The sequence below is a fragment of the Lutra lutra genome, chromosome X, assembly GCF_902655055.1.
Source record: "Lutra lutra chromosome X, mLutLut1.2, whole genome shotgun sequence".
In the NCBI taxonomy this organism is placed as follows: Eukaryota; Metazoa; Chordata; class Mammalia; order Carnivora; family Mustelidae; genus Lutra; species Lutra lutra.
In genome coordinates this window covers 91261881-91275252 of record NC_062296.1, presented here as the reverse complement: position 1 = coordinate 91275252, position 13372 = coordinate 91261881, and the positions used below count along the sequence as shown (strand labels likewise).

General features: G+C 40.4%; 1 protein-coding gene across 1 annotated transcript in view; it reads left to right on the top strand.

Moving 5' to 3' along the window:
• FRMPD4 (FERM and PDZ domain containing 4) overlaps positions 1-13372 on the top strand; it is an 863243-nt gene that overhangs the window by 24774 nt on the left and 825097 nt on the right. The gene's annotated exons all lie outside the window — the stretch shown is intronic.

Here is a 13372-nt window from a genome sequence, read left to right as displayed (position 1 = left end):
ACATAGAAATTTCTATTTAAATTAAACAAAAAACATTTATGTCATTGTTCACCCAGGAGCTGACAGTTTGCGACCCTTGCTGGGCACATCACAGATGAGTTTTGTTACAGAATCAGGCTGGTAGGGACAGGGAAGGAGCAGTAAAGAGAAAGGACAGAGTATTACTGCTTCCCCTCACAGAATGAAGGACCAAGAGACGGCCACGGTGCCTCTGATGGAGGAAACATGAAATAGAGAAACAAAAGTGTACTTAGTAGCAGTATTGACCAGTGGAGGTCTTTTTTTTTTTTTAAAGGTTTTATTTATTTATTTGACAGACAGAAACCACAAGTAGGCAGAGAGGCAGGCAGAGAGAGAGGGGGAAGCAGGCTCCCTGCCAAGCAGAGAGACCAATGCGGGGCTCGATTCCAGGACTCTGGGCTCGCTCCCAGGAATCTGGGATCATGACCTGAGCTGAAGGCAGAGGCTTTAACCCACTGAGCCACCCAGGCGCCCCCCAGTGGAGGTCTTGATCTGGAGCTATAACCAGAATATATGCCCAAGCATAAGTGGACCCTGAATATAAGTGAAAGCATCCCTTTCCCAAATGAGAGTTGAAAACAACATCTCTTTTTTTGAACTTAAATATATAATATTTAGGGAAAAAGTTGAAATAGCCAAATGTCTACCTATAATACTGAACTTGAACTCGAATTACTTTTTTAAAAAGATTTTATTTATTTCAGAGAGAGAGAGCGTGTGTGCACAAGTCAGGGGGAGGGTAGAGAGAGAAGCAGACTCCTCACTGAGCAGGGAGCCCGATGAGGAACTCAATCCCAGGACCCTGGGATCTTGACCTGAGCTGAAGTCAGACGCTTAACCATATAGGTCACCCAGGCACCCCTAACTTGAACTTTAATTATATCGACATGTTTTAAATCTCATGTGACATAAAATATAGTTATGCAAAACTGCTCTTTTTTACCCTCACGTTTCATGAACCAATTTTTTTTCAAACTCCACATGTGCACATTGACATTCATTTCTCCTCCATCAAGAGCCACTTGAAGACAGTGCCATATTCACTTCCATGAAGTTGATTGTAGCACTTTTTTATTCTCAGCATGGTACTGCCATTAGAAATTTTACCATGATTCACATATGCCCATTGCTTTGCTGTAAGCTCCACAACGTACGTATTTAATGTATTATAATAAATTGATTTAAAAAAAAAAAAAAACAACTTGTATGCAGTGGCTCCGTGAGCTGCAGTTTGAAGTCCTTTCTCCAGAAATGGTGACTCGATCTGTGTTAAATTTATTTACCTTCCCCCATCATGTCAAGTGACCTCTATAAGCATTCAAGCTGAGTTTGATTGAGGTCATTTCAGGTTAATGTGTCTTCCCCAAATAGCACTTTGTTGTTCAAAATTACGTAGTTGGGAGAATGCCTACTGTTTGTAATATGAAAATCTTAATAAAGACTTTATTTTATTTTGTTAGAACTTTATTAATGATGGGATGATTTTGATGAAAAATCTTGCCTTATATTTGGATAAATACAGAATTTTGGGAAGAAGGGCTACTGGAAGTTTGGGGGTGAGAGAGATAGGTTAAATCTCATCTACAGTAGCAGAAAATTAATAGAAATTTGATTTTGATACACCAAGAAATTGTGACATAAAGCGTACTATCTAGAGATACTGTGTCGACTACTAGATGATCAAATATGTGTAATAGTTTCAGTTAGTGGCTTGTGGGGAGCTAGACCGGAACAGGATAAGTTCGAGTCAAGAAATTTGTTGTTCGGGGCGTCTGGCTGGCACAGTCAGTAGAGCATGCAGCTCTTGATCTCAGGGTCGTGGGTTCAAGGCCCACATTGAGTGTAGAGATTGCTTAAATAAACTTTAAAAATCTTTTTTTTTTAAGATTTTATTTATTTATTTGACAGAGAGAGATCACAAGCAGGCAGAGAGGCAGGCAGAGAGAGAGAAGGAAGCAGGCTCCCTGCTGAGCAGAAAGCCCGATGTGGGGCTCGAACCCAGGACCTGGGATCATGACCTAAGCCGAAGGTAGCGGCTTAACCCATGAGCCACCCAGGCGCCCCAAACTTTAAAAATCTTTAAAAGAAATTTGTTGTTCATTATAAAATCACTTAAACTATAATGCAGGAAAATGGAATATGTTAAAGCTGGGTGTTACAACAGTCCAGATGAGAGACAATAAACCATGTCATTGGTGATGAGGGTGGAAGGAAGAGGTAGACTTTAGAGCTGCCTGGAGATAGAACTGATGGGGCTTCACGCCTGGATTATGGAAGTTCATGGGGAAGGAAGAGTACAGGATGACTTCTGGTTTCCCAACTTTGGAGACTGGATAAATATGGTGCCAAGTTGGAAATGCATGAACAGGGGAGTAAATGACAATGGGATCCATTGTGAACACCCATACTCTCGGCATCTGTGCCCTGTTAAAGTGAGGTAAATTGGGGGTACAGGAGAGAGGCTCCTGGGGAAATACACATTTGGGATCCATCAACATATGAGTGTAGATATAGCCATAGGAGTGAATAGATTGCCCAGTAGAGGTGTGTTACTAACAAGGCTGGGGATTGGGCTTTGGGGAAACCACTACTGTTAGAAGGAGGGTGAGTGAATCCAATGAAGGAGGTTGAGACAAAATAGGCCCAAGACAAAGAAGGTCTAAGCCAAGGAAGAGGGAAGTGTTAAAGAAAGAGTATTTAGTAGTGTTAGATATCTAAGGAATACCAAGCAAAATAAGGAATGAACAGTATCCAGTTGATTTGGCACAATTCTTTTATATTTCCTAAACAAGGCTGTGAACTTCTTAAGATAGATCCTTCTGTCTACAATCAATTTAAAGGAAGCTTTTGGAGAAGGTATGGTATAGGAAGGTTTAGTTGAAATAAACTCAATATTCATCAGTAGGATGATGACCCTCTCCAAAGCAAATGATTGTGCTCTTTGCCCAGATTTGCATGTGGCCCCACACCGTGATAACCTCACAAGCATCTAAACTGAGCCCCTGCCTCTGTCCTTCAGGACTTCAGGGTCACTCTGAGTCTGGTTTGCTATCTGATTGTCCCTGATCCCTGTTTCATTTTCCTGCAAAGCCTACCTATAAGGCAACGGCTTCAATTTTTTGGTGGGATTTCTGTTGAATAGATATTAGATTTGTCTCCAAACACTTGCTGGTATCTTTCTGATGCCCACTGATATACCAACATGGTGGGCATTATGGAGCTATAGGTTGGCTCAGTGTAAGGATGACTCTCAGACAAGGTGATTCAAGGAGGTGTTGAAAGAGTTAATCGAGGAGGCACCAAATTTCCATTCTCTGAAGATCTTCCAGCATAGACCAGATGACCTTTCAGCAGTCCTGCTGCGGAGAAAAGAATTCATCCACTGGATGACCTTTAAAATCCCTTCTTGTCCTAAGAACTCAGTGGTCTCTCAACACCAAACAGAGCATAGAAATCAGGGAAGCTCAGGGTTGGAAGGGACTTTAAGAGGTCATCTGATTCACTTCATACCAAATAAATACATCCCTTCTACTGCCTTATTGAAGAGGAACATCCCTACTTTTTTTATTAATAAACTTTTTTTTTAGAGCCTTTTAGATTCGCAGCAAAATTGAGGGGAAAGCATGGAGAGTACCTCTATACCCCCCACCCCCACACTTATACAACCTTACCCACTATCAACATGCCTCACTAGAGTGGTACGTTTGTTACAGTTTATAAACCTACATTGACACAATCTTATCACCCAAACTCTGTAGTTTACATTAGGGTTGTGTGTGTGCACACACTCCATAGGTTTTGACAAATATATAATGTCTATATATAATGTCTATGTATATGTCTACCACAGTAGTATCATACAGAATAGTTAAACTATGCTAAAAATCCTCTATATTCTGCCTATTCATCCCTCTCTCCCCCCAAGCCCCGTCAACCATAATCTTTTTACTGTCTTTATAGTTTTGTCTTTTCTAAAATGTCATAAAGTTGGAATCATATGATATGTGGCCTTTTCAGATTGACTTCTTTCTCTTACTAATATGTGTCCAAGGTTCCTCCCTGGCTTTTTATGGCTCGATAGCTCATTTCTTCATAGTACTGAATAATAGTCCACTGTCTGGATGGGCCACTGTTTATTTATCCATTCACCTAGAGAAGGACATCTTGGTTGCTTCCAATTTTGGCAATTTTAAATAAAGCTGCTATAAACATCTCTGTTAAGGTTTTTGTATGGACATAAGTTTTCAGTTCATTTGGGTAAACACCAAGGAGTGCAATCGCTGGATCATATGGTAAGAGTATTTATAATTCAGCAGGAGACTGCCAAACTGTATTCCAAAGTGGCTATACCGTTTTGTGTTCCCACCAGCAATGAATGAGAGCGTTCCTGTTGCTCCACATCCTTGCCCACATGTGGTGTTGTCAGTGTTTTTGGATTTTGGCCGTTCCCCAGCTTCTGTTTGAATGCTTGAACAATGGTAACCCACCATGTCAGAAATTCAGAACTTGTTTAATGGCTGGGCAAGGAAGGCCTTATAGAGTAGTAAGCTGAGATAGAGATTGTGTATAGCATCTCTGCCTGGAAAGGGTTCAATCTGGGCTGTGCGTCCTCTGGCAACTGAGCTCACTGAATGGCAGTTCCCTTCCCTACGTGTCCTAGCCTCCCTTGTAGTTGGGCGGGGGCAATGTGACTGAACTCACATCAACTCATCATCATCATCAACTTGGCCAATGGGAATGTGAGAGGTGAAGCTTCACTATACTTCTGAGTCCCTTAAGAGTCTGAGTGCTCCTGCCTTTTCCTGTTTTGTATGTTCAGAGGACTTGAGCCCATGTGATACAGATGAAGCAGCTGTAAAGCACCCGACTTCTATGAGCTCAGACCTCAGAATAGCTGTGAAACAGAGCTCCCTCCCTACCTACTTTGAAACAGGTCTTTTGAGCACAAATAAACTTTGTTGTGTTAAACCACTGAGATTCCAGGGTTAATTTGTTACCTCCACGTTGTCTAGCCTAACCAGATCTCTCTTTGCTGACCCTTAGGTTTCCTCTTGGAGCTCAATCCTTTTCTCTCTATCCAGTTGGAATTCCCTTCTGTGCTTGTGCTAAACTTCAACTTCACACCTCTTTAGCTATGTTTGGCCATGTGACCCATCTCACAAGGCTTTTGGAATCTGCCCTATGTCAGTAAGGTTCCCAGTCTCCCAATTCATTCTTGGAAGCCCATCTTTGTCTCTGGCCTCTGTGGGAATCTCTGTGTTCACTCTTCTGTCCAGTCCTTCCATTGGCTCTCCACTGATTTCTCAGAGCCTCACTAATACCAGCATTCCAGTCTTGAGTACTCTCAGTGACAATGCCCCTCACTTGACAATTATAAATGAAGTAGCCATTCTATTTCTAGAAGGGACTGACTGATATAGGATACCAGGTTTTTCCTTAAGTGAGTTTAATGTGCCTCATGAAAACTCTTCTATTTGTTCAACCTCTATCCTCTGGACTTGTCAAAATTTCTTCTCCTTTATCCATGTAGTAGACTTGTAGGTAACTGAAGGTAGAAAGCTATCATGTTTTTTCTAATTTCTTCTCTTACCTAGGATATTTGTCTTTATCCAGATGAATACATATGTGGTTTTTACACAAGTAAAACCTTCCTGATAATATGAAAATGGAATCGTAAAAAGACATTTATTTCAGTATGTAAATATAATTAATATTATACATTTAGCACAAGAGAGATGAACTTGTTTTAAAAAACCACAACATGTGTGTAGGCTGTATGATTATACCTATAATCCATCTGCTTTTTATATATCTTTCAGTTTTCTTGATAAGATTTCACTTGGGGTTGAAACTTGGCAAAGCTTTAGTCTGACAGCAATTTTTAAAATACAAAATGTGAGAAAAGGAGAAAAGGATCTGTTATATTTTTCAATTACAAAAGCACTAGTGCAAGAAATAGCTCGGTTATCTTCTTTTCTTTTTTATGAGCTCAAAGTCCAAAAAAGAGAGAAGGTTGGAAGAATAAAACCCTAGTCTCTTTTAACTTAAAAAAAAAATAAACTTGCTCTAGATATTTAAATGGGAGAAGTAACCAATGACCTCTTAGAAGTCAAGGAGGCCACTATAATTTAAAAGTACAGTCGACCCTTGAACAACTCTAGTTTGAGCTGCATGGGTCCACTTGTATGTGGATGTCTCACAGTACAGTACTGTAAATGTATTTGCCTTGTGATTTTCTTAAAAACATTTTCTTTAGCTCACTTTATTGTAATAATACAGCATATAATGCATATAACATACAAACTCTGTGTTCATCGGCAGTTGATATTATCGGTAAGGCTTCGGGGTCAATGGCAGGCTATTAGTAGTAAAGTTTGCATGGAGCGGGGGAGAAGTCGGTGCCCCTGATGACCATGTTGTTCAGGGGTCAACTGTACATTGAAAAGAATCCATTCTGCCATGGTATTTTCCCAGTATTTCTTGTCTTCGAAAGCCGGAAGGAGTATGTATTTCTCTCAAAGTTCAGAGGGACTCTGACAGCCTGTTCTTGTCCTCTTGTTCATTTAGCTCAAATGCCTTTTCCTATTTAATCTCATCACTGTTGGGTTTTCCCTCCCTTATCCTTCCATCTCCTCATCAAAGCAGGGGCGGGGGGCCTGAGTAAGAAGCCAAGCTGGGTCAGCCAGGAGATGATTTCCTCTTCCTCCTGCCCTCCCTCTTCCTTTCCCCAGCTTCTTTCCTTGTCTTCCCTTGACTTCCTCTTTCTCTCTGTCTTTTCCGCAATTTTGCCCTTTCTCTGCTTTCCGCAGTTCTTACTACTCTTCTTTCTGCAACTTGTGCCCTCCTTTCCCAGTTTCTCACTTGCCGTGTGTGCAGGAAGCCCGAGGCTGCTATCTTTAAAAGGCCTTCTTGCGAGGTCCCTGGTTGGCACCTGGGAACTCTGCCTTTCAAACCCTCTCTCAGTGGGAGGTTGTTTTGCCCACGCGGGGCACTGAGAACCCGCTTCCTCCCGGGGATCCAGCAGCTGGGCCGTTGTGGAGGGTCATGATGCTGACGTGACAGACCCCCAAGAAAAACCCTGAACTCTTGAGTTTTCAGGAAGACTTCGCCGGGCAGAACACCGCAAGTGTTGCTGCATGTTCTTGCTGGAGGAACACATTCCTTCCTGCTGCTAGGGAGAGAGCAGGAAATATGGGCATGGATTCCTCTAGACTCCTCCTGCTGGGTCCTTTCCCCTTGGTGATTGCCGTAAGGTGCCGTACCCCTGAGTGCGACTTCTTCTGAATCCCGGGAGTCCTTCTAGCAAATCACTGAACGTATGGGTGGTCTTAGGATTCCCGAAACGCATACCGAAGCTAACGTTTTACCTGGCTCATCTTTGCAGCCTTTAAAGTGGCATTTAAAAGTCAGAAAAACGACTGCTGATTTTTTTTTTTTTAATCTTGGGAAAGTTATTACTCTTCCCCACTGAGAAGAAACTTATCTTAAAAGAAGAGGTGACGGGAGTGGACACTACCACATACGAGGCACGGTGCTAAGTTCTTCTATACATTTAATTAACATCCCTGTGAGGTAGTTCTGTCGCCTATTTTGAAGGCAGGAAACTGACTCACTAAAGATCACAAAGATGGGAGTCAGAGGGCAAAACTTCAGTGGTTTAGTTTTGCTTAATGAACATTTATTGAATGACGAATAGCAGTGTGTTAGACACAAGAGAGAAAGTGATCAGTGAGACTGAGAACCAATTATAAAGTTGTTCACTAGGCAGACCCTTAACCAAATGAGCCACCCACGTGCCCCTCCCCCTTTTAAAAGATTTTATTTATTTATTTAAAGAGAGAGTGAGAGAGTTGGTCACTATTTAGGGAGGTGACAGAGAAACCTAACCATTTTGCTCTGGTGAAAGCTTAAAAATATATACCTCGGGGGCGCCTGGATGGCTCAGTTAGTTAAGCATCTGCCTTCGGCTCAGGTCATGATCCTGGAGTCTCAGGATTGAGTCCCACATCAGACTCCCTGCTCCCCGGGGAGTCTGCTTCTCCCTCTGACCCTCTCCCCTCTCATGCTTGCACTCTCTCTCAAGTAGATAAATAAAATATTAAAAATATATATATACATACATACATACATACATACCTGGAGTGCTAGGGAATTTGAAATTGGGCTTTTTAAAGTTCGTTATTGCCATGGCCCTTCTTTCTTTCAAGGGACATACATATGAGAAAATGAAAAAGATGTGTGTTGTTTTTGAATAATTTTTATTAGGTTTTGAAATGTAAAAAGTATATGTTCATGACAAAAATGTCTGACAGTTCAAAAAAACCAAAGTGAAAGGTCAAAATCCACATCTGGTTTTCTTTCTTTCTTTCTTTCTTTTTTTTTAGCTTTTATTTATTTATTTGACAGAGAGAGAGAGAGATCAAAAGTAGGTAGAGAGGCAGGCAGAGAGAGAGAGGGAAGCAGGCTCCCCTGAGCCGAAGGCAGAGGCTTAACTGACTGAGCCACACAGGCACCCCTTGCATCTGGTTTTCAATAATAGCCCCCATTCCATTCCCCAGAGAGAGCCACTTTTCCATTTTTCTATTGCCTTACACATTCGTTAGTGCTAGAAAATATCAAATAAAAGGATATGAGCCTAACAATTCCTAAATGTAATCCTTTAAAAAATCACTTTTCTTACAGCCTTTCTGGGCAGAGTTTAAGCATCCTGCCTGCCCATGGCCATGTTGGACTGAGTATATGTTTCTTTTTTAAAAAAAATTTTTAAAAGATTTTATTTATTTATTTACTTGACAGAGAGAGAGAGAGGGTGAGAAAGAGATCACAAGTAGGCAGAGAGGCAGGCAGACAGAAAGGGAGAAGCAGGCTCCCCGCTGAGCAGAAAGCCAGATGCAGGGCTCGATCCCATCACCCTGGGATCATGACCCGAGCCAAAGGCAGAGGCTTAACCCACTGAGCCACCCAGGTGCCCCTGAGTATATGTTTCTGATGATGAATTATATTTCTGACTATGAATTATATTTTAGTTTATCTTTGAATTCATTTTTTAAAAAAGATTTTATTTATTAGAGAGCGAGAGCACAAGCAGAGTGAGGGGGCAGGAGTGAGTAGGGGAGGGGTGGAAGGAGAAGGAGAATTCGACTCCTCACTGAGCAGGGAGCCCAAGGACTGGGGACTCCATCCCAGGACCCTGAGATCATGACCTGAGCTGAAGGCAGGCACTTAACTGACTGAGCCACCCAGGCTCCCCTCTTTGAGTTCATTTTTAAACTGAAAAAAAAAAAAAAAAAAAAAAAAAAAGAAAAAGAAAAAAAAAGAGTTGTATTTCAATACACGTCTTTTTCATTAAAAAAAAAAAAAAATCCTGCCAGTTAATGCTTTACGTTAGGAATCTCAAATCTTTATGTCGATGTTGGATTTTGAGAAAGCTATTTTGAATCGTTCCTGGATTCAGTTTTTAAAAAGCTGAGATTTTGTTTCTTCTGTTCTGAATTTGGAAAAAAAAAATCTTACTTTCCTAAGGATTTATTCTTGGTAAAAGAATAGTGTGACAAAAATAGATTTATGCTCAGCTACTACAGAAATAGGTGATAATGGGTAGAAATGATAAATAATCAGAATAACAGAGGGTCATGATTTATGTTAGAACTGGAAGGAATCTTTTTTTTTTTTTTTAAGATTTTATTGATTTATTCAACAGAGAGAGAGAGAGATCACAAGTAGGCAGAGAAGCAGGCAGAGAGAGAGGGGGAAGCAGGCAGTCCCTGCTGTGCAGAGAGCCCGATGTGGGGCTCAATCCCAGGACCCTGAGATCATGACCTGAGCTGAAGGTAGAGGCTTAACCCACTGAGCCACCCAGGCGCCCCAGAACTGGAAGGAATCCTAGAGCTCATCTGGCACGTCCCCTCATTTTGCATGTAGAGCTCTCCATACTGCTAATGATGAGAAGCAGAAATGACTGTTGATCCACAATGAGATGACAGTTTGTGGTTTGTTTTTTGTTTCTTGTTTTTATCCTAGAGGCTACTTTTTGTTTGTCCCTGGTTGTGAGTATTCCTATGTATGTTTGGGGAATTTTAAACAGTACAACCTGAGTAATTAAGGAGTAGAAAAGCCACTATGTTCCGTCTGATTCAGAAGAATGTGTCAGGCTCACCACGCTTATTCCTACGAATTTAAACTAAGTAAATTCAGTTCAGATTAACTCATCAAGAATTTAACACAAATTCCTGCCTTCTATTTACTTTATCTCATGGGAATAGGACCCTCAACATGAAGAATTAGAAAGCAATGTCAAAGTTCAAATGTGAGATACAAACCAAAGGTACTAGAAGGATATTCAGACATTTTTATGGGTTTAAAAGGCAGTTTTCTTACTTGTAAAATAAAGATTTTGGATTAAGTTAACCCAGTGGTTATCTTTTTAAATTTTTAGTACATTTATGGAGTTGTATAACCATTATCACAGTCTTGTTTTAGGATTTTCCCATTACCCTCAAAATTTTTCTTGAGCCCATTTGTAGACAATTCCCAGCCTGATTCTCCCACCCCCATCCCTACCAGGCCCAGGCAAACACCGATCTGAAGAATAGAGTTGCTGTGCTGCAATTTCCTATACACGGAATCGTATAATAATAGTCTTTTGCATCTCGCTTCTTTTATTTAGCATACTTTTTTGAGCTTCCTCCAGGTCTTAGCCTGTACCAGTAGTTTGTTTTCATTGCTGAGCAACGTTCTGTTATATGCCTGTGTCACATTGTGCTTCTAGAGTCACCTGTGGATGGACGTTTAGGTCATTTTTACTCTTTGACTATTACAAAGAATGCTGCTGTGAACATTCGCGTACGAGTGTTGTGTGGACATATGCTTTCATTTCTCTTGGGTAGGTTCCTGGGTGTAGACATGCTGGTTTGTATGATAAATTTAATTTTTAAAGAAACTGCCAAACTGTTTTACAAAGGGGCTGTACCATTTTGCAACCTTACCAACAGTATGTAAGTGTTAATAGTTTCTCCAAATGACTAATGGTGTACATCCTTTCATGTGCTTATTATTTATTTGTGTGTCTTTCTTGGTAAGATTAACTATTTATGGCTCCTACTCATTTTAAAAATTGGCTTGTGTTTTTGTTGAGTTACAGGAGTTCTTTATGTATTCTGGATACAAAGAACTAAAAAAATAAATGTTTAAATCTTGAACTCTTCTTATGGATTTTGTTAACAAAGGATTTTGGGAAGTACCTGGCTTTAGCTTAGGTATGATGACAATAGAAATTTTCAAGAGGAGCCAAACTCACACCTTGGAATGCAAATTATGTATAGTTTACCTATAGTAACGGGTATAAATTTGTACAAAAACCCAAATTCTAACAGATATACAGTAAGGTTCTGTTCTCAACTTGTAATTCTTTATTACAAGGAAGCTAATGAAATCCTTTCATCCAGTATGACTAAGAAAAGAGTTGTTTTGGTCCAGTGGCAAGATTCCCTTCTTCACCGCATATTAGCTGAAAATAAGAGACCAGTGCACTGGCCTGAAAAATGGATGATGAGTGAAGTGGGGAATCAGGATATTCCTGTGTGTCCATTTCGCGTCATCTGGGCCACACAGTCATAACTTCTACTTAGGAATTACTTATGTATGAGCAGGAAGGAACGCAGCACCAGGCTCCATCAGTAAAATGGACCTCACTCCTCACACTTCTCAGACCTTATGGTGACAACACTGTTTGTATGACTTCAGACTTTTCAAGTTTATTGTGACTTCTCTTGTGGCCCAGTCTATAGTCTCTCCTGTAGGATGTTTCTTTTTTTTTTTTTTTAAGATTTTATTTATTTGTTTATTTGTCAGAACGAGAGAGAGAAAGAGACAGGAGAGTACAAGCAGAGTGGCAGGCAGAGGCAGAGAGAGGAGCAGGCTCCCTGCTGAGCAAGGAACCCGATGTGGGACTTGATCCCAGGACCCTGGGATCATGACCTGAGCCGATGGCAGTGGCTTAACCCACTGAGCCACCCAGCCGTCCCTATCCTGTAGGATGTTTCATGTGTGCTTTAAAAGAATGCTTACTATGAAGACTCTCATAGAAGAAGTTGATGCTGACTATAAAGTAACTTGTGAAATGTACTTTGAATCAGTTTCTGACACCACTATGTAAATGAGGTTTCTTCCTATTCTCCTAAGGTAAACTTAACAAGGAGATGCATATTTATGATGCAGATTATTAAGAAAGCAAATATACTTGCAGAAATCCTCAAAAATGTAGCTGTCAAAATATTTTTTTTCCTATCACTGGTTTTAATAAACAGGTGAAGGTGTGAAGATATTTTTTTCTCACTATGTTCTTCAACATTTATGTACATAAGAGAGGCTTAGTAAGACCATTCCCATGGTTGAACTGAGCTATTTGACATTTATTTAATTAAAAACATATTCATTTACTGCACATGGGAAGAACTATACTTGCTAAGGACATAATTATCCAGGATATCAATTTTTATTCTCTGGCATATGAAGTTGATAATAACTAAAAGTAGGAAGCACAAAGAGGCAAAGCATAGCATTATGCAATGTTTTGAGCTTTGTCATGCAGTATTAAAAAGAAATTTCAAAGGGAACCTGGATGGCTCAGTCAGTTAAGTGTCTGCCTTGGGCTCAGGTCATGATCCCAAGTTCCTAGGATTGAGCCCCATGTTGGCTCCCTGCTCAGTGGGCAACCTCCTTCTCCCTCTGCCTTTTCCCCCACCCATGCTCTCTCTCAAATAAATAAATAAAATCTTTAAAAGAAAATTTTTAATGTTTTCACGTAATAAAAATTTTGCAAAATATACTTGATTTTGTTCTGTCGAACTTAAAACTGATCATTTTGAGATAGAATCTTGAGATGAGGTGGACATTTTCTAGGGTAATTAAAAAAAATAAAGTCCATGTTAGGACAAAAGAATTCCTCCATTTTGCCTAAAGTGAGGAAGGCCTTTTTCCAAGACTTTTGAGTTCTTGCCTTTTTGTGTTGTAGAAGGTAAATAGTTAAGATTGCTTTGTTATTCAGTTTATCACTACTATAGAAATAACGTTGAGGCTGAAGTTCAGGGAAGAATTACTGAAATTGTTTTCTCCACGTATTTTAAGAGTTTTGCTTTTGGAGTTATTTACCACCTGACATCTCTCTTGTTACTGGTTTCCCAGTAACTGGTTTCCCCTGGAGTTTAGGCTAGCTTCTGCTGCCTCTTCACAGGAAAGGCTCCCTGCTCTTCCCTGATGTTTTCACTCTGCCTGTGTCCTTCTCTTTCTTTGGGGATATATTCCTGTTGTTGGACGTGCTTTTTCTGGTCTTTATATTTGAGGATTTGGACTG